Below are 21,589 nucleotides of genomic sequence, written 5' to 3'. Positions count from 1 at the left end.
ATTTTAATAAATTTCCCATTTCTTCCACAACTACAAGCAGCCAGGCTCCAGAGCTGGGTGGTTTTCACAGGTCCCAGCAGATAAGAAAGAAAGAGTATGAATTCCTCTTTGGGCATGAACTATCATGATGAATAATAAATAAAATAAAAAGCAGCAATATTTTGCATCTACCATGAGCTTTTCATCTGTAGAGCTCAAAATGATTTAGAACAAAAAGTAAGTGTTAGAGGTGTTAGGAAAGCAGAATTTCCTTCCTCTGGGAAATCTCAGTAGTTCAACATTTGTTTTCATCTTGAGATAGGGTGAGAAGTTGAAAGGTTTTTCTGGAATCATCAGTTCCACAACGCTGAAATTCAGAAATGGGGACTTTTTTTTCCTTTGTTTCATCAAACCGGTGCGTTGTACCAAACTGCATTTGCAATGTTTTGATGTAGCCATTTCAAACAAAAATGTCTTAGTTTGGATTTTCTCCAGGAAAGGAAAAAAACTGCAGCATAATAGATGCTCCTGTTTCCACCCTGCTCCTACCACCACAGATGTAAATATCAGCAAAACCCAGATTGTTTATAGAAAATATTTTTTTTTTCGTTAAAATCCGCCCAGCTCCAGGATTCCTAAAGTTCATTTCACAGATGAGGAATCTGGAGGGTCACAGAGGATGGACTGAGCTCCCATGGAGCAGGAGTACATTAAATAACATAAAACCACAGAATATCCTGAGTTGGAAGGGTTCCACAAGGATCATGGAGTCCAACTCCTGGCCCTGCAGAGACACCCCAACAATCCCCCCTGTCCCTGAGAGCATTGTCCAAATGCTCCTGGAGCTCTGGCAGCCTTGGGGCTGTGACACCAAGAGCCTGTTCAGTGCCAACCACCCTCTGGGGGAAGAACCTTTCCCTGAGATCCAACCTGACCCTGCCCTGGCACAACTCCAGCCATTCCCTGGGCCCTGTCCCTGCTCACAGAGAGCAGAGATTGGTGCTGCCCCTCAGGAGGAAGCTGCAGACTGCTGTGAGCCCTCCCCCAGCTCCCATTCCCAGATAATAATTCCCATCCTCATCTGGCCTGTCCATCCCAGAAGGCAAGAGGAGGAATCGCTGCCCGTGCTGTGTTTTGTCCCGAGCAAAGGCAGATAAAAAAAATTACTTTGGTTTATACACAACACCACCAGGATGGGAAAGGCTGAATCAATCCACTGGAGAAAAACTAATGCTCTCATTAGAAAACTTAATTATTAACATCGGCCTCCAGTTATTTTCCCTGACACTTGTTTCATTCCTGCCTTCTCCTTGCAGACCCACGGCACACTCTCCCTGTCTGCAGCCTCACCAGTGACTGCTGTATGAATTTCCTTCTCCCTCCTATCCCCGGGGAATCGATATCCCCTCATTCCTAATGCCTCAAACAAACAACGAGCCCCCGTTTCTGCCTCCTGGAGATGTTTGCAAAGAGTGGGTGCGACGCAGAGGGAAACGAGACAGGGACAGGACAGGATCATATATATTTTCTTTGACGTACCATTTATTGGAAACACATCAGTAGCTTTTCCAGAGCTCCTGATGGAGAATTGATCGCTGGGTCATAAAACTAAATCGTGGTGCTCATAAGAAGAGTAAACACAGGAGTTGGTGGAGGGAGACAGCAGCGAGGGCAGAGCTGCAGAACCATCTGCTTAAGGTCTCCAGGGATTTGAGATGAATTGGATCAGTGCTGAGCTTCCCCTGAGAACCCATAAGTCCCTAAGTAACCAAGTGCAGAGCCCTTTTGGGACACCACAAAGTGGAAACGACAGAAACGACAGACAGTGGAAATGTCTACCAAAGGTGCCCACTGCATCAGGGCAGGACGCATCCAGGTGCCCCCATCACCCTCCCCACCACTGGCAAGCTGTCCAAGGCAGCACATATGGATGTGGAAACATGAAAGGCAAGGAGGAAAACTGCTTTTTGCCTCCACTTCCCCGGCTGCCTGAGGGGTTGCGCACATTTTGCCCTCTCCTCCGCGAGACGTGTGGCCCAATTACACAGCAATCAATTTTGGGAGCACTGAGGAGATAATGGAGTGATAAGGAACAGCCACTGCGGATTTGTCAATAGCAAATCATGTCAAACCAACTTAATTTCCTTTTTTGACGGTGTAATTGGTCTCATGGATCGGGGGGGAGGAGGCAGCAGATGTGATAATACCTTGACTTCATTAAAGTGCTCGACATCGTCCCACGTGACATCCCCGACGAGCGAAGTTGGGAAGAAAAGCTCAGGCAGCGCCAGGGGTGGAAGTGTCATCGGCTGAACCAACACAAGGAACAGCTGCCAAGCATCTCCCCATCACCAAGGAGGGCATTTCAAATGGCTTCCCCTTGTCTGCCACGGGCCACAGTCTATTTGCTTTATATTTCAGTGGTGATGGGGATAATAAACAGAAAGTGTTTGAGATCTTGCAGAGAGGAGCCTGGAACGCTCCAGAAGAGAGGATCAGAATTCAAAATACTCCTGATAAATTAGACAAATGGCCAAAAAAAAAAAAAAGACATCGGTGAGATGAAATCCAATAAAGACAACTGCAAAGTAATACACTCAGGATGAAGAAATCAAAGGCCGGGTGGACAGCGGTGCTGGGTGTGCAAACAGACAGTCAATCACCAGGTAAATATGAGCTGACTATCACATGGCTGTGAGGAGCAGCAGCCAGGGTCCAGTTTGGGATACGAGTTCCCAAGGAAGACCACATCCCTAGGAGGAAGGAGTTAACTTGGGAGAAACGTGAGTTATCCTCCTCCTGGAAATTCTGATAACAAATTAAAAATCCGCCTGAGATATTCCTGACCCTCTAATAGCGAGATGGTGGCTGATGTCTTGATCATCAGAAAAAACAAGAGGTGTTCTCTCTGCTGCCTTCAGCAGGTCTGAACCACAAAAAAGCTGTTTTTTCCCTCTAACAAGGTCTCTATAAATCCATCCCGGCAGCTGCTTAGGAAGCAACCGCATGTTTAAAAGCTGCTTTTACTGCTAAATGCCATCAAAGCATTGTTATGAGCTGGCAACAGGTGGAGAAAGAACTAAGGGTTAGACAAAGTTTGGGCTGGTATTTTCAAAGTCAGCTATGAGACAGATGTCCTCTTCTGATTAAAATTAATGGGAACTGAGCATCCCAATCTCCCAGGTGACTTTGAAAATCTCAGCCTGGCTTCCCGTTTGCTGCCCAGCGCCTACACCGCCGCCTCCTTCCTTCCGTCCGGGGCTCTGAGAGAAACAGGGTTACCAAAAACAACATTTGTACCAGAATAAATTATTATCTGAGGCTTTTTAATATCTCACACTCATCCCCCTTGCTCCTGCTCGCTCTGTAATTTGCATACATATAACTAATCGCACGTTAGGAAACAAAGAAGGGGAGGAGAGATGGGAGCTTAGATCTCCTGCAATCGGAGCACATCCAGGTTGGATGGGGCACACATTCCAGGGCAGCCTCTCCTGCCCAGCCATCCACAGAGCCAGTAACTCTGCTGAGGGCATTCATCCTCTGCCTGCAAAGCAAATAACACTTGCCAGCCCCGACAGCCCCAGCCCTGGGGAATCGCATCCACAGAAAGCCCAGGAAATGTGCACAGATTACAGCCAACATTATTCAAGAGCAAGTTAGATCCCGAACACCGCCCCGACCACCTAATAGACTGGTAAAAAATGCACTAGGCAGGAGGGAGTTCTGACAAAGCTCTTCATAACCAGGAGGAAAATGCACTGAGAAAAAGAAGAGCAAACAAAATGAAAGATTTCTCTGCGCCACGTGCCCCGGAGGCACTAAAATATTCTCCACCTTGAATAAGCCGGTCACCAAGAGACTCCCGGCCCAGCTGTGCTGCTGTGGATGCTCAGGGCTTCACATACAGCTGTGGGGTGGTGCCAGGCATCCCACACAGCCAGGCTGTCCCATGTCACCTCAGCTGCATGGTGTGGAGGGAATACTCAGGCAAGCTGTCTAGGATTCCCTGCACAAAGATACCTGTCACCCAGTACTGTGCATCTGGCCAATAAAAGCTACTTTGTGCACCCACTGCTAATAAAACTGTATTAAACAAACATAGAAGGACTGCAGACCTTCACATCTGCTGCAGCCAGAGCAGAAGAGGCAGGTCTCTTGGAGTCACCTTTTGAAAACACCACCCTTCCCATCCCCCTTGCTCAGGGCTCTGGGAGGATGCTGAGCCTTGCACACCTTTCTCCTCCCCAGCCCTTCACATGGTGCAATATTAAGGTACCTGGAGACAGGCAAATACAGTCCACTGGTGACCTGCTCCAGGCTCAGCAGAGGTGTGAAGCTCCTAAGTGTGCTGGGAGCAGCAGTAAGACTGTCCCATGCATTAATCATGGCTACACCTGGTTTTGGAAGCAGCAGGACAGAGAGGAGGGACTGATGGCCTAAACATCATCTCTTCACATCATCACAGGTTTCTTCCCTCTGCATCCCCTCATCTCCTAACACATCTCTCCCAGCCTGGGGTCAAGACATCCTGAGCTGACAGCAGCCCAAGGCCTCTCAGAAACAGCCAATTGCCCAAAAGCTGATGATTTCCTCCCTTTTCCTTTCCAACCATCCCAAGATTGCAGAGAGAGGGAAGGATGAATCACCCAGTGGGAACAGCAGCAGCCAGGTACAGTGAGGAGGAGGAGGTGGGGACTGAGCCTGTGTGTCACTTGCTGAAGAAACATCCTTGTGGGACTAAATTGGATTCAATATAATAAACTATCATCTTGAAACGAGTGCTCCAATTGAGTTTTGATGTAAACACTAATATTTTCTCCACTCCGCTATTCTCTTCCAGGGAGATCTCATGTATATTTCACTATGTGTCCTACCTACTATTGCTCTCATACATCAAAGGCTTCGAGGACAAGGAGCCTGATTTTGAAAACATTATTCTTTTAAAGATTTATTCGCTCGTCTTGACCACCTCCTCTGCCGAGAGGGAGAAGCTCTCCATAAATTATTTCAGCGCCCTATGTAAAACATGCACGTGCTCGCCGCCCTCAGCTCAGCAAACTTCGTGAGGAGACCCTCCAGCCCTTCTCCCTCTTGGTTCACACTCATCTGAGACCCTTCCCTGCTCTTTCCGTGCTGGACTACTCTGGTTACCACCCCAATCCCATCCCACTGTGATCCTAAACAGGGAGAAGCTGAGGGACAGGTATCCTAAATAATATAGTCAAGGCCATATAGGAAAGGTGTGGCAGAGAAAGGGCCTCCAGGCACGTTGATGTGCCACCTTGTACTTCTGCTCAGGTAAAACCAGTCCTGGGGCTCAGCCTAACACCCTTAAACCCTGCTCAGAGCTCTGCATGACAGTGGCGTCCACCAGGAACCCTCACGGAGAAGAGGGTTCTAACCAGACCAGACAGACACGTGTCGGGAGAGATGAAGTATTCATGGCCTCGTTTTGTAGCCACGGAGCCCGACTCGCTCAGGGTCACCAAGGACAGCTGCAAGAAACATGAGAAACTTTCCAAAGGCCGGGGAACACGCGGGTCTTTAAGGAACGGCACATGCAAAACGAACCGCGCGCTCCCTCTGCCCCTTCGGCGGCAGATGCCGGGAGGCACTCAAAGGACGCTCCGCTTATTTAAAATTAAATAAAAGAAGCTAATTTTGGCATGCGAGAGCGAATGCACCTGGGGGACTCCTTGCTTCAGGGCACTGCCAACAGAACAGGAGTAACAAAGTTAAGAAAGCAATTAAGAAACTGCTGCAGACACTTGGCGGGAGGTTGGCTGCTCCTGAGTGAAGCGCAGCCTACACAGTGATGGGAGGAGATTTCACCCCTGACTCTGCCACTCTCAGAGTTAGGAGATGACTGTCTCCAAGGCCACCCAAAGCTTGCAGCACATAAACAGTCCTTGGGCTGTGTCCAGTTCCTCGGAGCACGGACGTGTCCTTTCAGCCTCAGGTTCTGACCTGAAAATGGGAGGAGACACACCTTGACCGCCCTGACCCCACAGCCTGGAGAGCAGCTGGAGCAACGGGAGCAGGGCATCATCTGGGGCCTCCACACCCTGACACAGTCAGGGAGCTGAGAGCTACACCCTAAACATCCAACTGAGCAGCTGTGTCCCTGGAATCGTGTTAATCCTGCTCCGGGGGGCACAGTCGCGGGGTGGGCACTGCCAGCCTTTTGCCACGTGTGGGATGGGGGAAACTACAAGCACTACAGAGGATGGTGGGACAACATGGACCTGTGGAGCGAGAACCTAGAGGCTTCTGTGTCTGCTGCGGGGTTTTGTCAGCACCATGTGGAAGAGCTGCAGCACTGCACCACTCCCAGCTCCTCAGCACACAGCCCACCCGCATGGATCCGCACGGATCCACACACATCCCCGCTCCCCGGGGCTGGGATCCTGCTGTGATACACCCTGCCCATACAAAGCACACTTGGCACTCTCACGGAATGCCTCATACATGCTGGCATCCAGGGAGGATGCACAAGGATGCACAAGGATGCACAGCTGCCTGCAAAGCACAGATGTGACGCCAGGGCACGTCAGAGGGGCTGCACAGGGGCCACACAAGCAAATTAGGGGCTGGGAGCACTGAACGGCCCTCAAGGCTACTCTCTGTCTAAAATTACCCACCACAGGCTGCACACTGTGCTCTGGCTCTGCAGCCCTTTGCTCCCCAGTGACTCATCGATATTTGGAGGCTGGTTCTGACAATTTTAGTCTGGCCTTGGAAAAAATGGCAACCAGTGATTCAGAGAGAACACCGGCTGTCCAGTGACCACTCCTCTGCATGCCTGTCCATGCAGGGACGCCGTGGAGAGGAGGAGGCTGCAGAGCATTCCCCAGTCCCTTTCACAAGTCTCTCCCCTTAGCCCAGGTGGTTTCTCATAGTGCAGAAACCTGAATGCAAATGGAAGCAAAGTAAAAATGTTCAAAGGCTTCAAACCCCTCTGTGTTAGGTTCAGGCAGGCCCGGAGGCTCTGCTGCTTCTCTCTCCACTCACACACTCACTCCAGGTCTCACCCCAGAGCAGCCTCCCCAGTCGCTCGTGCTATTTTAACATGGGCACATGCTCTGACTCCAGACTGGAGCAAATCCCGGGAAGGAAATCCATGGTCCACGAGGGATGCACAGCCTCGGGCACACACAGTGTGTCTGCAACAGCTTGGTGAGCTCGAGCTCAGCTCTCCTTCCCCAAATAACCACCCCGAGAGCCAGAAGCAGAATATCTCCCCAAAAGCCAATTTTTAAAGGCATCACCAATTTGTCCATACCGACGCAAAGGATATGGAGAGCCACGGACACTCCCAAGATTTGGGGCTGTCTCTTCTATAGCAACATAAAATAAAACAAAAACACAACTCAGAGCAAGCAGAAAGCCAAGACTAGTAAGATCAGAGCCCACACCAGGCTTAAACCCACCAGGACATAACTCTGTCCTTTCCTATTCCCTCTGTTCAGCGAGCGGAGAGCGATACCCTGAAACACTCCCTGCTCCTCTGGCAGCTCACAGGGCAATGTGGGAATGGCTTTGCATTTCATCCCCTGTCAGACAGCCTCAAATCAGGATTTTCTAAGCACGGTTTCATGGCTGCAGAAAGAAACCTGCGCTTACATTTGTGCTGACACGGGACACTGAGTAACAGAAGGGTATTTCTGGCTCAGCTGGGGCCCAACAGTAGCTGAAACGTCAAGCACAGCTGACTTGCATGATTATCCATTGATTAAGATGACAAAGTTGGGCCAAAATCTTACAGAGACAGATTACAGAGGCCTGATGCCATCTAATCTAAGCCTCAGTTCACGAGCTTTAGGCCTAAATCCTAGCTTAGTCTGGAAATGATCCGTGCTTCCTTGGTTATCTCCACCAACTCAGGGAATAAGCAGTCATGTAAAACCACACACTGAAAGATGCTAAGGAATTAATGAATAAAAAAATAACATATGCTTTTCCCACTGCAGAGCTGTTCCTTGGGAGGAAAAAAAAAGGAAAGGAAATGGAGTGAGTACCTCGGAGCACCGTGACAGGTAAAACCACACCTTGAGCCCCCGCGGCAGTGCCAGCAGGAGCTGTTTAGCTGAGGGTCTCACCCCTGTATCAACAATAAATACATCTGCAATAAATATGCAAAGTTGTAACTGATTTGCATTGACATTTGGACAGGGGGGAGAGCCGAGGGGAGAAAGAAATAAAGTCCATTACAGCACGGAGTAATTTAGGATATTACCACCGGCATCTGAATTACAAATCTACCTCTCATTACTGGTATGTTAACCGGGAAAGGCAGCTTCTCCACAACATGCAAGGCAGAGTTTATTAGCATGAATTTGCATAATAATTAGCTCTGCAGCAAGCAAAGGCTGTTGTGCCTTTCAGAAAGCCAACTTTCAATGTCAATATCCAGTCCCAATTTGGCTCCTGCCCTTGGGCCCTCCGGCAGCGAAACTCGGCCGTGGGCACTCAGCAGCCACTGCTGCTTCTCTGTTGCTGTCACCTGGTGGGATCCAGGGAGGCCCTGCCTCATCCCTCGGGCAGGTCTTGGGTGCTGGGAGGCACAGGAGAGCTCCTAGGGAGGGGTTCTGGCAAGCAAACTTCCTTGCACGAAGAGTTTTTGCATCACACAGGGAGTTTCTGCATCCCACAACGAGTCCCTGCATCCCACAGAGAGTTCCTTTCCCTGGTAGGGATTGGTAGAGCTGGCTGCTGGATGGTTAGAAAGAGCTCCCAAAGTCCCTGGTCAAAGTATCCCAGTGCCACTGCTGTCTAACTGCCATGATGAAGAAAAGAGTATGGTCATAGAAGGAATTGTATTCTTTCTTCAAGGAGACACTGGACTGAACTGATCCACTACAAGAATGATATTGGACTGCACTGATCCAGCCTGGCATTTCCCAAGTAGCCTTATGCAAGTAACAGACTCTTTAGCAGTCAGATGGAAAAATAAAAGCAAAAACATGAGGCTATTTTAGTCTTTTTGCTGAAACTACAAGTTTCACCTTCTAGAGCTCTATCTATAAATATATGAATATATGTAGGTGTGTTTCAAATGCAAATATCTCAATTTGAACAAGCCAAAGAAAACACACTTGCTGGTGGAAGGAGGCTGCAGTATTTTGTTTCTCCAAATGTTTTCTTTGATTTTTTTTTTTCACAGTTTTTCAGCAAGAAGTCTTTGCCTGGTAAAACTTGCTGTCTCCAATCCCCAGTGCTGAAAGCAGCTTCCTTTACCTTGCATGCTCCAAGCTTTTTGCTTCAAGAATTTTTTGGGGCACACCAAACACACGTTGCTTTATAAAGGAAAGAGCTGCTGTTTTAAAGCTTTGAAGACAATGTGCCTCAATTTCCCCTAAAATTACATTATTCCCAAGCAGGGACCAAAGGTGATTATTTCCAGACAGCAGCATCTCCGTGTCAGATTGAACCAGGCTGTTTCCAACACAGGAAAAAACTTATGCCAGCTCTAAAAAAAAACCAAAAAAACACACCAACACCTTTTTCCAGCTCTAAAAATAAAGGAATTACCCAGTTAAGTCTCAGATCTGCCATCTCCAGGCCTTGGGCTGCAAGTCCTGCTCTTTGCAGCCTCTCCCCACCATGACACACACAACTCCTGACCAGAGGGAGCGGTGACGCGCTGGCTTTGCCTTTCAGCATCTCACAGTGCTAGAAATAGACCTCTCAGGACAAGCTTTTTTGGCCCTGATGCTGTCCCCAGCCCCGGTTTCATCAAAAACCTTTTTAACCCACCATCTCCAGGTGACAGTGGCTTTAAAGGGGATAAAACTCCTTTAGAAGATGCGGCAACCCCTTGTACTTACGTGCTGCAATGTCCTACACACCCTTGAAAACCACACCTCAGAAAGAATATAATTATATTATACTCAGTTATTATCTCAGGCAGGTATAAAATAAGGTGGTATAAAAAGAGTCTGAGCAACAGCAAATAAAGCTCAGCACTTCTTCATGTCCTAAAAGATTAGCAAAAAGAAGTAAGATGCACGTTTGAAACACTCCACATCTCCTCGGTTACCAGAAGGCTTCGGAATTCCCCGCCCTTGCAAAACAGGAGAGGAATAAAAGGAGGAAAGTGTGATCCAGGTGCTGAGAGGGCCGGAATAAGGCAGTTGGGAAAGGGGCTGGTGCTGGAGAGTGCCGGCATTTCCCGGGTTCTCCGGGAGGTGGGATGCGCGCAGGTCCCGGCTGTGCCGGCTCCAGACCGCCGCGAGATGGTGCTGCTTCCTCAGGCACGGGCAGGAATGCGGGGCTGGGATAGGGATGCGGATGCCCGGGTACGGATGTGGGCGAACGGGGCAGGGATGCGGCTTCCCAGGCAGGGATGCGGGGCGGCCGGGGCAGGGATGTGGCCGGGCAGGGATACGGGCAGCTGGGACAGGGATGGAGCAAGAGGGGCAGGGATGTGAGCAGTCAGGGCAGGGATGTGGCTGTTTGGCCAGGGATGCAGTTGCCCAGGCAGGGATGGGGTTGCCCAGGCAGGGATGCATGGCAGGGATGTGGCCACCGGGGCAGGGATATGGGCAGCCAGGACAGGGATGCAGGGTGGCAGGGCAGGGATGTGGCTGTTTGGCCAGGGATGCAGCTGCCCGAGCAGGGATGCAGGGATGTGGCTTGGACAGGGATATGGACATCCAGGCAGGGATGTGGCTGCCCTGGCAGGGATGCAAGGATGCTCCAAGACCACTCTCCTTGCTGCCACTCACACTCTTGCACCACACCCAGGAAGGAGCAGATGTGGGAATGCAGATGGGAAGGGATGGCACAGCCACAGAGCTGGCAGGAGCCAGTGCAAGTGCAGCTCCTGGTTTTCAGCTCATTTAAAGTCTGTTCATAGAAAGAGAGAGAGATGGGTAAATAACTCTATTCCAAAGCACTCTCCACCTCAAGAGATTTGCTGTCGAAGAAGGAAGTGCTGAGGTTCAGAGAGAAAAAAAGTCTGCTTAAAATCTGAACAAGTGAAAAGACATCATAAACCAGCTAAACACTGTTTTCTGTGCAAGTCAAATATTTGTTCCCAATTTGGGCTTTTCAAGAAAACCTGGGGAAGCTGTTCCTAATTGTTTGATGAAATTCTATTACAAAAGACATTTCCACGCACTTCAAATGCACGTTTTCCCTTCTGGAAAAACACAGAGCTGAGGATCCTGCAGAGCTCATCAGCAATCCAACACCCATGTGTGCCACCCCAGGATAACAAACCCAGGCAGGGACATGGGGGAGAAGGGGGGAGTGAGCATTTGGAAGAAGCTGATTCTGCAGTGAATTTAAAAGGAGTTATCAGCTGCTGCTGGGTAAATCAGCTTGGCTAAGATAAGAACCAGAACAAATATTTATTCCAAATTTACACTGACCTAAACCTGAGCGCTTGAGGGTTGAATAATTTTGGTGAACTACATATTTTTGTCAAATCATTTCCTGGGCTTCTTGCATGGGTTGAAAGAGATTTAGCTGGGAAGGATAAATCCTGGCTGCTCATCTACTGTTGTCAAAAGGATGGGATGGAAATACAGATACAAACACTGATAGATGGCAATAAAAGTGATCTTTATAGTGTTTCAGTCCGTGCTGTTTTGCGATGGCAAAACTAGACCAAGATTTCTGCAAGTGATTTTAGAATGTCTCCTTGTTCAAAGGGCTCATCTGACAAAAAAGGGGTCCCACATTTTCAGAAAGCCCTTCATGAATGCTCATACACAGGCCCCTGCTCAGACAAGTACCCTAAATCACCATCTCTTATCACAAGTCTCAGCTCAGCTCCTCAATACGGGGTCACCCAGGAAATCTGGCTGAGTTTTGTACCACACAGGCTAAACTGGAGATGCTTAAAAGACTTTCCTCGGATCTTTCCTGGCTTGCATGCAGCGCCTAAAGAGAAAATCAGACTTATTACCTGCACATCTGGCTGCATGAGGTCCACATCTGTACCTGCAGCTGCAGGCAGTGCTGTTCAGCCCTGGGTTGTTCAGCCTGTGCAGGTATCTAACCCAGGCTGGAGGCTGCATCCAAAGGAGAGCACCTTTCCCACCTCCACATCAACTATCCCTCCCCAGGACAGGTTGCCAGTGCTGGCAGGACCTTCTGCCTGCAAGGACCCAGCTGCTGACACAGTCCTTGTCACCACAGACACACATGTGCAAGCTGTACCTGACACCAGGGACACAAACATCCAGCTCAGCTCCTGTCCCACCTGTGCTGCTGCTTTCCCTTCCCAGCCCACGGGGGAGACTCTTTTTCACCGGGAAATTTTACCTGCTCTATCTGCCACTGCATCCTCACAGGAATAAAAGCACAGGCACAGCCTGACAAGAGCAAGCAGAAGCCAAGTTTACATAAGCAGTGGAGAGCACGACATAAAGGTTATTTGTGCCTGCAGGCTGCTTGGGGAACCTGTGAAATACAGAGCTTGACTCGCACTAGACTCCTGTAACAAAACACTGCAGCTTTTGAAGTCCCTGAGCTCAAGGTATTCAAGGTGCTGCTGAAAATGAGTGTGAGGAGCTAGAGCTGGTAGTTCCATGTTATTCAGCATCTCCCATCCCTTCCCTGTGCTGGACAATGGTCCAATCACAACCTCTGCTCAAGGAACATCCACTCACTTGGTTGAGATCTCCTGTCTCAGTAAACACTGGACAGGAGGGGGTAAAGACAGGAAAATTGACATTAACAACATATTTCACACTTAAAGCTCTTTATAAGGACTAATTCAAACTCTGTAAGAGTTATCCACATTTTCTGGCTAGGGAAATAGAGCCATGGAAGCCAGGCAACTTATCCCAGGCCAAAGGCAGAGCAAGTAGAGGAGCCAGGATCAGAGCTAACGAAGTTCCAGAGATCTCCTCCTCCTACCCCCCAGATAACAGTGGGAAACTGGCTGGGCCTTAATACCACAAATCAAAAATAACCCAGAAACACACAAACCTTACAATATTGTGCAGGGTCGGCTTTGTGGGACAGGAGAACAAGTAGAAACCAGGGGATTAAGATCCATGAGGAGCACATTCAACTCTCAGCTCCAACATGATCTTCTCTGGGTGACCTTGGGCAAGTCACCTTCATCCCTCTGCAACTGGGGACGGGATGGATGGGGAGACACATCTTCTCTTGGCTCATTTTCCTTATTCTCTACTCTCTTAGAGGCAGAACCTGCCTCTTATCACTTGCTCATGGACGACCCAGATGAATTAGACAATTCTGGAAGCTACCAGAACACACTACACCAAAGAGCCAAAAAGCACTGTCATTCCCTTCCATTTTCAATCCACCTTTAGATTTTGGGGAGGAACTAACAATTTTCTTTGATACCAGAGGTCTTGCTAAAGGGAAGGCAATTGAGAAAGAGGTGATGAGTTACAACTGGGCTCACAAAGCACAGCCAGTGTGTGTTTGCACGTGTATAAATACATCCCCCCCGTGTGTATACACTCATATAGACTTGGGAGGAGCAGGGTGGAGGAGGAGCATGTAAACTTGGGGAGAGATAAAAATCAAATAAACCCCCACCAAAATTAACAAGGGGAGAAAGCGTTTTACCCAAACAAAGAAAGTCATTTTGCAGCCACCGATTTTCACCCCGTTCCTTTCTTTTTTTTTTTTTTTCAGTATTTTTTTTTTCCCCAAGCCGGCATTGTGCAGAGCAACGTTCCTTTGCAAGATTTCAGATGTTGCTGTGTTCAAATGAATCCCATTTTGTCACAATCAATGACTTTCCCTGCTCGTTATTACCCACAGCCCTTCGGAGCAGGCAGAGCCACTGGCAGAGCTCCAAGCCCCAGGCAGGGAGGCAGCAGAACCCACACCCCTCCAAAATGCACAGCGAAGGTAAACTTGGAGAATGTCACCTACACCTGGGTAATTTTTAATTTTCTTGCTTTTCCCTATACTGTTAAATTACCTCCAGCTTATTTGTCTGGCTAGAGGTTAATGAAACATTAATGATGTTAATGAGCCTTTCATGCTGCAAGTTTTTTCAAGAAAGAGATAGAATGGCCGTTTTCCTTCCCTTTTAATCTTTTCCATCATCCGGGAGTTGCAGGGCCAAAGCAATTAGTGACTCAGGCAGCTCTGTCTCCCCTCCCGGTCACAGCCCAGTGGGGCAAAGAGAAAAAACCTATTAAACCCCCTTCACATGTCCTCAGGTGAGGAGCTCCCGGGCTGATGCAGCCACGCTGCTTTAGCCAGAAGGCAAAACGCTGTTGGTGGGGGGGGAAACCAGGCGGAATTAACAATCTGGAGCTGTCGGGAATGGTGAAGTGTCGCCATTAGCCTTGCACTGTTTGTTAGAGAAGGTGACAAGTGATTTTCAAAAGGTTTGAGGAGGTTTGGGTAGGACTCCACAGACAAGGGGGTGGCTTGACAGCTTCCCCCATCAAACCTCGTGTCGGTTTTCATCCCAGTGAGCTCTGATTGCGGGTGCATGACATCCCCCTGGACCACAGCCAGCCAAAAAACAGCCCTTCCTTCCCAGCTCATGTCTAAGTACAAAAAGTGGTGGTGGTGGTGCGGGGAGAGACTCAGCAAGAAAAATACTAAAAAATTCAGAGAAATGGCTGCTCAGCAAACCACTCCACATCCTGCCCATCTCCACCCTGCTGCCTCAGATACCAGGGAGGATTTCTTTATCGTTCCTTAATCCCCTCAACACAACTGCGGAGTTAAAAAACCCACTGGCCTCAGCCCATTTTACAGGTGCCTCATCCCAGACTGAGGAAGGAGGGCAGGAGCTGGGGGTCCCCTCACCATGGCTGAGCCCCCACTGCCACCGCAGGTGGGGACGCACCAGGAGGTGATGCTGCCTCTGCTTCCCGTGATGGATGCACCGGTGCCAAAGGGCACACAACTAAATTACGAGCTGGCACTTACAAGGAGTGAGGGCTCTGGCTTGTGCTTCCATTAGAGGGTATCTATCTGCATTTAAAGCTGTGGCGCTCTGATAAGGAGCAGGGAGGAAGCTAGAGAGACCTCAAAAAATTGCCTGGACGAACTCCGAGATAAGACTTTTCAGACAGACAAAAAAGCCTGTCCTGATTTATAGAGCTTCGTCCGTCCTTGACAGTACCTCTGGAGCTCCTGATCTTGGCTGTAAAAAAGAAAAGTTCCATCAGAAATGTGTGTTCTGCCCCCAAACTATTTATCCAGACAACCTGTCAACCTACCACAGCCAGATCCTCTCTTGACACGGACAAGGCAGCAACACAATCGGTCGCCTTTTATTTTTACCCTCTCCTCTCCCCCTGTTCCTGCTAATCACAGATGCTTTGTCCGCTCAATAATAAAGATCCCGGGCTCCTCAGTTTCCATTTTTTTGTTATCGTGCCTTTCAGCCGGCATGTTTATTTATGACTGCTACAGAGCGCTCTCACGGAAAGATGCCATTAGGCTGGAATGATGCTCCCTTGACATTGAGATCAGAATCGGCACAGAAGCCATGCAACAACTCATCTTTATGTTTGCCTACTTGTCTTAATTCCTTTTCTTTTATTAGTATTATTATTATTGCTGTTATTACTATTATTTCCATCGCAAGGGCTGCCAAGGGAGGGAGAGGCAGAGGGGCACTTGCAGCACAAAGAGATGAAGCAGCTCTGGCTGAGGGCACAGATGGCATGGGCTGGCTTGGATAATTCTACCCCTTTCCAGGGCAGCTGCTGGCACACGGCACTGAACAAGCCCATTAAGAGAACAGGACCCTGCACTGACAAGGGCACAGTAATAGATTTACTCTCACTCACGACGAGGCAACGGCTCTGCTGCATACTGGGGCAGGAGCTCCTGCAGCAGAGACAGAAATCTAGGGAAAGATGGATTTTGGGGGGTATGGCAGTGCCCATTGGCCCCTCATCAAACCCAGGGAGGGCACTGCTGGGGAGCAGCATGTGAAAGTCAAGAGACAAGATCTCAAATGCAGCCAAACCCACGTGGACACTGTGCTCAGCCTGTGCTGATGGGGTCACCGGGTCGCCCTGCTTACAAAGCCTGGCTTGTCACCAAAGGAAAGGAGCAGGCACGCAGTGACAGTGGCTTTAACATGCTCTCCAGAGCCCCTGCGACCCTGGCAAGCCCTACTCTACTCCCTGCCCCTGGAAACTCCTCACAGACCTCACACATGACACATGAGGACACAGCACAGCTCTCCACAGCCAAACACCCATGAGGTCTTCTCAATCTGCTTAGCAGATTACAATGGGGGGAAACCAACCCCTCCACTTCCCAGTCCCCATCCACACTGGAAGGTGGGCCCTGGGACAAGGGGCACGCTCCCTTTCCAGTGCCATCCCCCCAAAGGACAGCGTGCCCTGTCCACCAGGCACACCCCAGATGCTGGGGCAGACAAAGGGAGGGTTTTGTGGGATCTGGCATCTCCTCCAGCCAAGGCGCGTCCTTCGCCGGCCCCGGCTCCCTAATTAGTTCTATTGGTTTCAGCAGTTCAGCGGGCTCGGGGAATGTAATATTTAACACCCTAGAGGGAAGCCTTTCACGCCGATGCCTCTTTCATCATCTCTGCCCATCTGGTGCTCACTTCAAGCTCGCAAAGCACCACCTGCTTGGAAAACAATGAACTCCGGTGGTTCCCCGGCTCCTCCGGACGAGACGGACCCTCCAGGAAAGGCATGTGGGAGCAAGTCCCCCCACAGCAGCAAGGCTTGACACCCATTGTGGGTGTTGTGTTCACTCAAAAAGGAATTATTATTGATGTTTATACCACTGCTCATCAAGGATGCTGATTCCAAGGGAGGAATTTGTGCCCCCGTGACTTGCTCCACATGAGCTCATGCGTCGGGAAGGGGAGGAGGGAAACAGACCTCTTGTGCTTCCCCCTTTCTCGATGGCAACAGTCTCACCGTTGCCACCTTTCCCAGATTAATCAAGGATGAGAGATGGATAACTGGGCAAGGGCCATTAGCAGAGCAAGGTATGAAGGGATGGGTGGTGCAGCTTCACGAAGCAACAGGCAGCGGGTGCTGCACATGTGACACGGTGACACCCAGGAGTGGGGTGTCAGGACCCCACTGCAGTGGATAATGCAACATGGCCACGCACTTCTGCACCATTACAGCCTCCCTAACAACAGCTCTGAGCAGAAATGGGAATTGAGCCCATAAAACCATTTGCTTTCTGCAGCCACAGCAGCACGGCTGACGTTCGGAGACATCGCTGCGTCTGGAAATGATTAGATTCCTTCCAGTGACTGACACCTGCTAATAACCTGGAAGATGGGTAGAGCATACTCACATTGTCATCTCCAGCTATCTACAACTTCATTTTCCATCATCTTTGTCACTCAAGGACAGCAGCAAAGGATATTATTGCTACTGGTATTGTTATTGTTATTATTTAAGCCATGCAGCAACAAATCTGCAGGTACCTGGGCTGGGTTGGGCAGATGCATTAGACCAGTAGATTCTCCTTCAGATCAGAGGGAAAATTATGGGGAGCATTATGTATAATGTATTTTTCTATTAAATTAAAATAAGCTTCTCTCGACAAAGTTCAGTGTGTTAAGCAACAGCAGGAAGGACAAGTGGGTTTAACCTCATGCTCGGCCACAGAGTCAGTCACACAGGGAAGATGGATGGATGGATGGATGCTCACTCCCAGGGAAATACAATAATATTCTCTCTATACACTGCTGAACTGCATTTCTGGGCCTCCTGCCTCTTCACATAAAACCTATTAGCCACTCATCAGTGCTAAAAAAATAATAAATAAATATGCCAGTGCACAACAGTGCCAAGGGCAGGGAAGTTAAGGGACATTATAACTCTTTAATTACATCAGTCTTGGAAAGAAAAGAGCTGTCATTCCCTCCTCCTTCCCTCTGGGGAACACTTGGTATCTACCTTGGCCAGAACTCCCTTAGGAAAGTTGTCGCAACATATGTCTTCCCTGTGATTCGTGCCAGGGATGGGTTTAGTCCTGTATTAATATTCCCTACCCACTATTTACCGTGTTGCAAACCCACACAGATACACACAAACATGCCTTTCATCTCCTGCCTTCACAGGAGAGGGGGGAAAACCTTAGTTAAGCTTTCAAGATAAGGCAGCTGTCTGCGAGTCGCTGGGTTTAGCCAGCAGGGAGGATTTTCTTGTTGAGAGCACCTTAAGGAGGGTTGAAAGATGTGATTGCAAGGAAACAACCCCTCGAAGGGCCGAGGACCCTGCCCTGGGGACACTAAACACAGCCATCACCCCCCACCCTCCCAGCACACCCAGCTCATGCTGTGCCACCCTGCGATGCCGAGAGCCATCAAAGAGCATCCCGAGAGCTCAGAGAGTTTCTAAGCATGTTTTTAAATATATTTCTGCCTGACAAAAACCGCCCTTTGTAGAAGTGAAAACGGCTGTCACAAACCCCTCGCCCACCTCCTAAAAGATCCCATTACGTTCCCGCATTGAACTCCTTTTTCATCGAGGAAGTTATTGAAATAGTGATGGAAACAGCCAATAGCGCTTCCGATTAAAAATGTATCACAGCGTTTTGTGATTTAAAAGCAAACAAACAAGAAGGGCGGCATGAAATGTTAATGCACACGTGAGCGGGTTTGATTTCGGTTTGCTGTTTGTTTGTCAAACATTTTCAACTATCAATTAATTATCAAAACTGGGCCAGAAAGCTGGAGCCTGATCCGCACATCCTGTGAGGCCCGTCAGGGGAGGCTCGAGCTTTCCCATGAGAATGACTCACAATTCCAGCTGCAGAGTGTGGCCTGGCAATGGTTTCGGGAAGGTGAGCAGTGAGTGATCATCCTTTCACCCCTTAGAACTGACACCAGAGACTGATGGGGCTGCTGCCCATCAACAGCTCCCTGGTCACCTTGGAGCCAAGGCCATCGCTCTGTGTTGTCAGAGCCACATCACAAAGCCCAGAACATCTTTTGTGGCGATCTCTGTCACTGAAGGACACACCAAGAGAGATGGGAAAGGGCTGGGAGGTGCCTTGGCCAGCCCCACATCCTTCCCTCCTGCTGCAATTTTAAAAGCCTTTACAACACTAAAAGAGAGCAGAAAAGAGAAAAAAATCCGAACAAACAAAAATACAAAAAAAAGAAACCATCGGAGCTGAGGCGGGTGAATAAGAAGATATGGCAGAGTCAGGAGGCAATGGCCCAAGGGACCCATTAACAAGATTCCTCCCACACAACATCCAGGAGCCCAGACCATCAATAAAACCTGCTCTCCTCCCCAGCCAGCCTTGCGTGGCTCTGAACTTTCCAGCCACAGGCTGCAGATTGGATTCTTCCGTCATCACCATAAAAACAGATGAATTGTCCACGGCTGAGGGACCTGTGAGAAGGCAGGAGGACCCTTCAGGCAAGAAGGCAGCACATCTCATACAAACGGCTCTGCCTTTCAGCAGGGCTGGCCCTGCACTGCTGGGGTGGGTGTGTCTGGTCCCACACGCTGCAGCAAACTCCCCTCCACGCTGTTCATACCCCAAAAACGAGGGGCTGGAGATCACCTGTCCTCTCCCAACCCAGCAGCTCAGCGTGGTGATCTACTGACCCAGCACGTCCCAGGGTGACATCTGCATGGCACGTTGCCTCACCCCTCCCTTGCCAGGATGTGCAAGGAGCCCCCTCACCCCAAATTCCTCAGGAACAGCTGCAGGAGCTGTTTGCTGCGGGAGCCCAAAGCACTGGTCAAAGCCAGTTCATCACTTTAGAAGCAAGGAACTAGTCCTATATGGGCTGGAAAGGGCACACAGCCCATCCTGGTCATGGGAAACATGTCTCCTGCTGTAAGCTCTAGCCCCAGGAGGTGCTGGGAAGCATCACCCTGCTTGCACCCCAACTGTGAAGGTGGCACACTCTGGTTGAATCAGGGTTAGTGCCACTGAGGCCTCAAACTGAACATTCCTCTCTTCCCACAGCTCTGGGGTTGAAGCAGGGATCCCAGCATTAGTGGAAAGCACAATCCCAGCCACGAAAAAAGTCTTTGAAAACCAGCAAGAAGCTGGAGCAGACAGAGCCCAGACTCTGCAACAACAGCATTTCTTCCTGTTTTGTTTTGCTTTGCATTCTCATTGCCAGGTTCATTATCTGGGCCCTTATTCCTGCACACGCTTCCCATTTTTCTCCCTCCTATCTCCCTGTGTCCAATGCAGCAGCCTGTATTAGTTTATGTTAACAAGCTGTGGCAGCAGTAATCCTGGCCTCTCCAGCTCCACTGCCTGTTCTGCTGACCAGGCACATTGTTTGTCTCTGCTGCCTGGTCCCCTGAGCCTTCCTCCACCTCAAATCCAAGCATCCCTGCAGGAATTACACTGGGATATATCCTGTGACCACGCTGTCACTGGTTGGTGATGGAGTGCAAGTTGGAAAACATTTTGCTGCCCCGCTGCTGCCTCTGCAGAGCACCAAAGGGATGGAAAAGCTTATTTTCTCCTCAAAATAGAGACTTTCCTTCTCTGTTGCAGAAACAAGCATCAACCCTCTGGCCCCAGCGTGACGGGGGTTCCTGTGTGCTCTGCAGCACCTCCTCCTGCTGCTGGCAGGGCAGGAGGACTCACTGCCCTCTCCTTCCCACCCCACCCCTGCAATCTGACAGCCCACATTTGTCTCTTCAGCTTTGACTTCCTCCTCGGCCCAGGTTGACAGCGAACAACACTTGGAAAAAGAAGAGAAGGGGGGAAAAAAGAAATAAAAGGCAGCTGCTGTGGCAGAGGGGGCGAGGAACAAAGAGAGATTTCAATCACTGCTCCACTCCAAGGGCACAGGAGCAGGACTGAGTGTCCAGGAGGGAAAGGGAGGGTGAAAGCAGGGGAGCTTGGCCACTGCCCTAGTCTCTGGGCACCCAGGCTCAGCCCTTCTGCTGAGGCACCTCTCACCCGTGGTGTGACTTTGCTGTTCACCACATCAAAGCCTGTCTTCCCACGCAAGCCCAGCCAGAAGGGGTGGGTGCTGGACCCTCTTCACCTGCCTCGCTTCCCAAGCACGAGCTATCTGACAGCCTGAGGCAGTAAAATAAACCTCTGTGCACAGAGCCTCGTGCCACTGCACCAAGACACTCCACGGAGCCCCCTCTGGGCTAATCGTGGGTCTGGGTTTAGTGGGAGCATTTAACGAGTGGCGTGTGTACTGCTGATTAACAGTGTGGCTTCTGCAAGGCCAAAGAAGAAAAGAAATTCAGTGTAAGGCTGCAAACAATTACTCCTTTTAGATAATCACTGTTTTACAGTCCAGACACATGCATAAATATTGCATAATGCTGGGGCTCAGCACGTAATTGTCAGATATTATTCAAACCGAGTCGCTACTTTATTGGCAAGAGCTGTGAGCTTGTCACATCTCAGGGTCAGCGGCTGGATGGCTGAAGGATTTTCAGGGAAGGCTTCAGGTAATACGAGCAGCAGATCAGCCATTCCCTAAACTGCTCAGCACTGACCTCTGCAAAGTGATCTCACATTCCAGGAGCCCGTGCGGAGCGTGTGCGTCTGAGGACACGGACCCAAGGCACAAGGGACAAGCAGCTCCCAGCCAGCTCTCCAGGGCAGGATTTGCCACCCAAGCCCTCACAGCGCAGCCACGAGGAGGTTTGCAGGGGCACAAACACCCCCAAGAGCCGCAGAGCCTGCCTGCTCAGTC

General features: G+C 49.8%; 1 protein-coding gene across 5 annotated transcripts in view; it reads right to left on the bottom strand.

The window, feature by feature from the left end:
• The window catches only part of OPCML (opioid binding protein/cell adhesion molecule like), a 334,646-nt gene that overhangs the window by 153,732 nt on the left and 159,325 nt on the right, over positions 1-21,589 (bottom strand). Inside the window, exon 1 of one of the 5 annotated variants that reach the window (XM_032709425.1) lies at positions 18,691-18,773. The exons of the other annotated variants lie outside the window; for them this stretch is intronic. The gene's annotated coding sequence lies outside the window, so the exon portion shown is untranslated. Of the gene's footprint in view, positions 1-18,690; positions 18,774-21,589 lie in introns of those variants that run through there. 5 annotated transcript variants of the gene reach the window in all.

This window comes from Chiroxiphia lanceolata, chromosome 23 (assembly GCF_009829145.1).
Source record: "Chiroxiphia lanceolata isolate bChiLan1 chromosome 23, bChiLan1.pri, whole genome shotgun sequence".
Lineage (NCBI taxonomy): Eukaryota > Metazoa > Chordata > Aves > Passeriformes > Pipridae > Chiroxiphia > Chiroxiphia lanceolata.
This window is presented reverse-complemented; position numbering and strand designations above follow the sequence as displayed.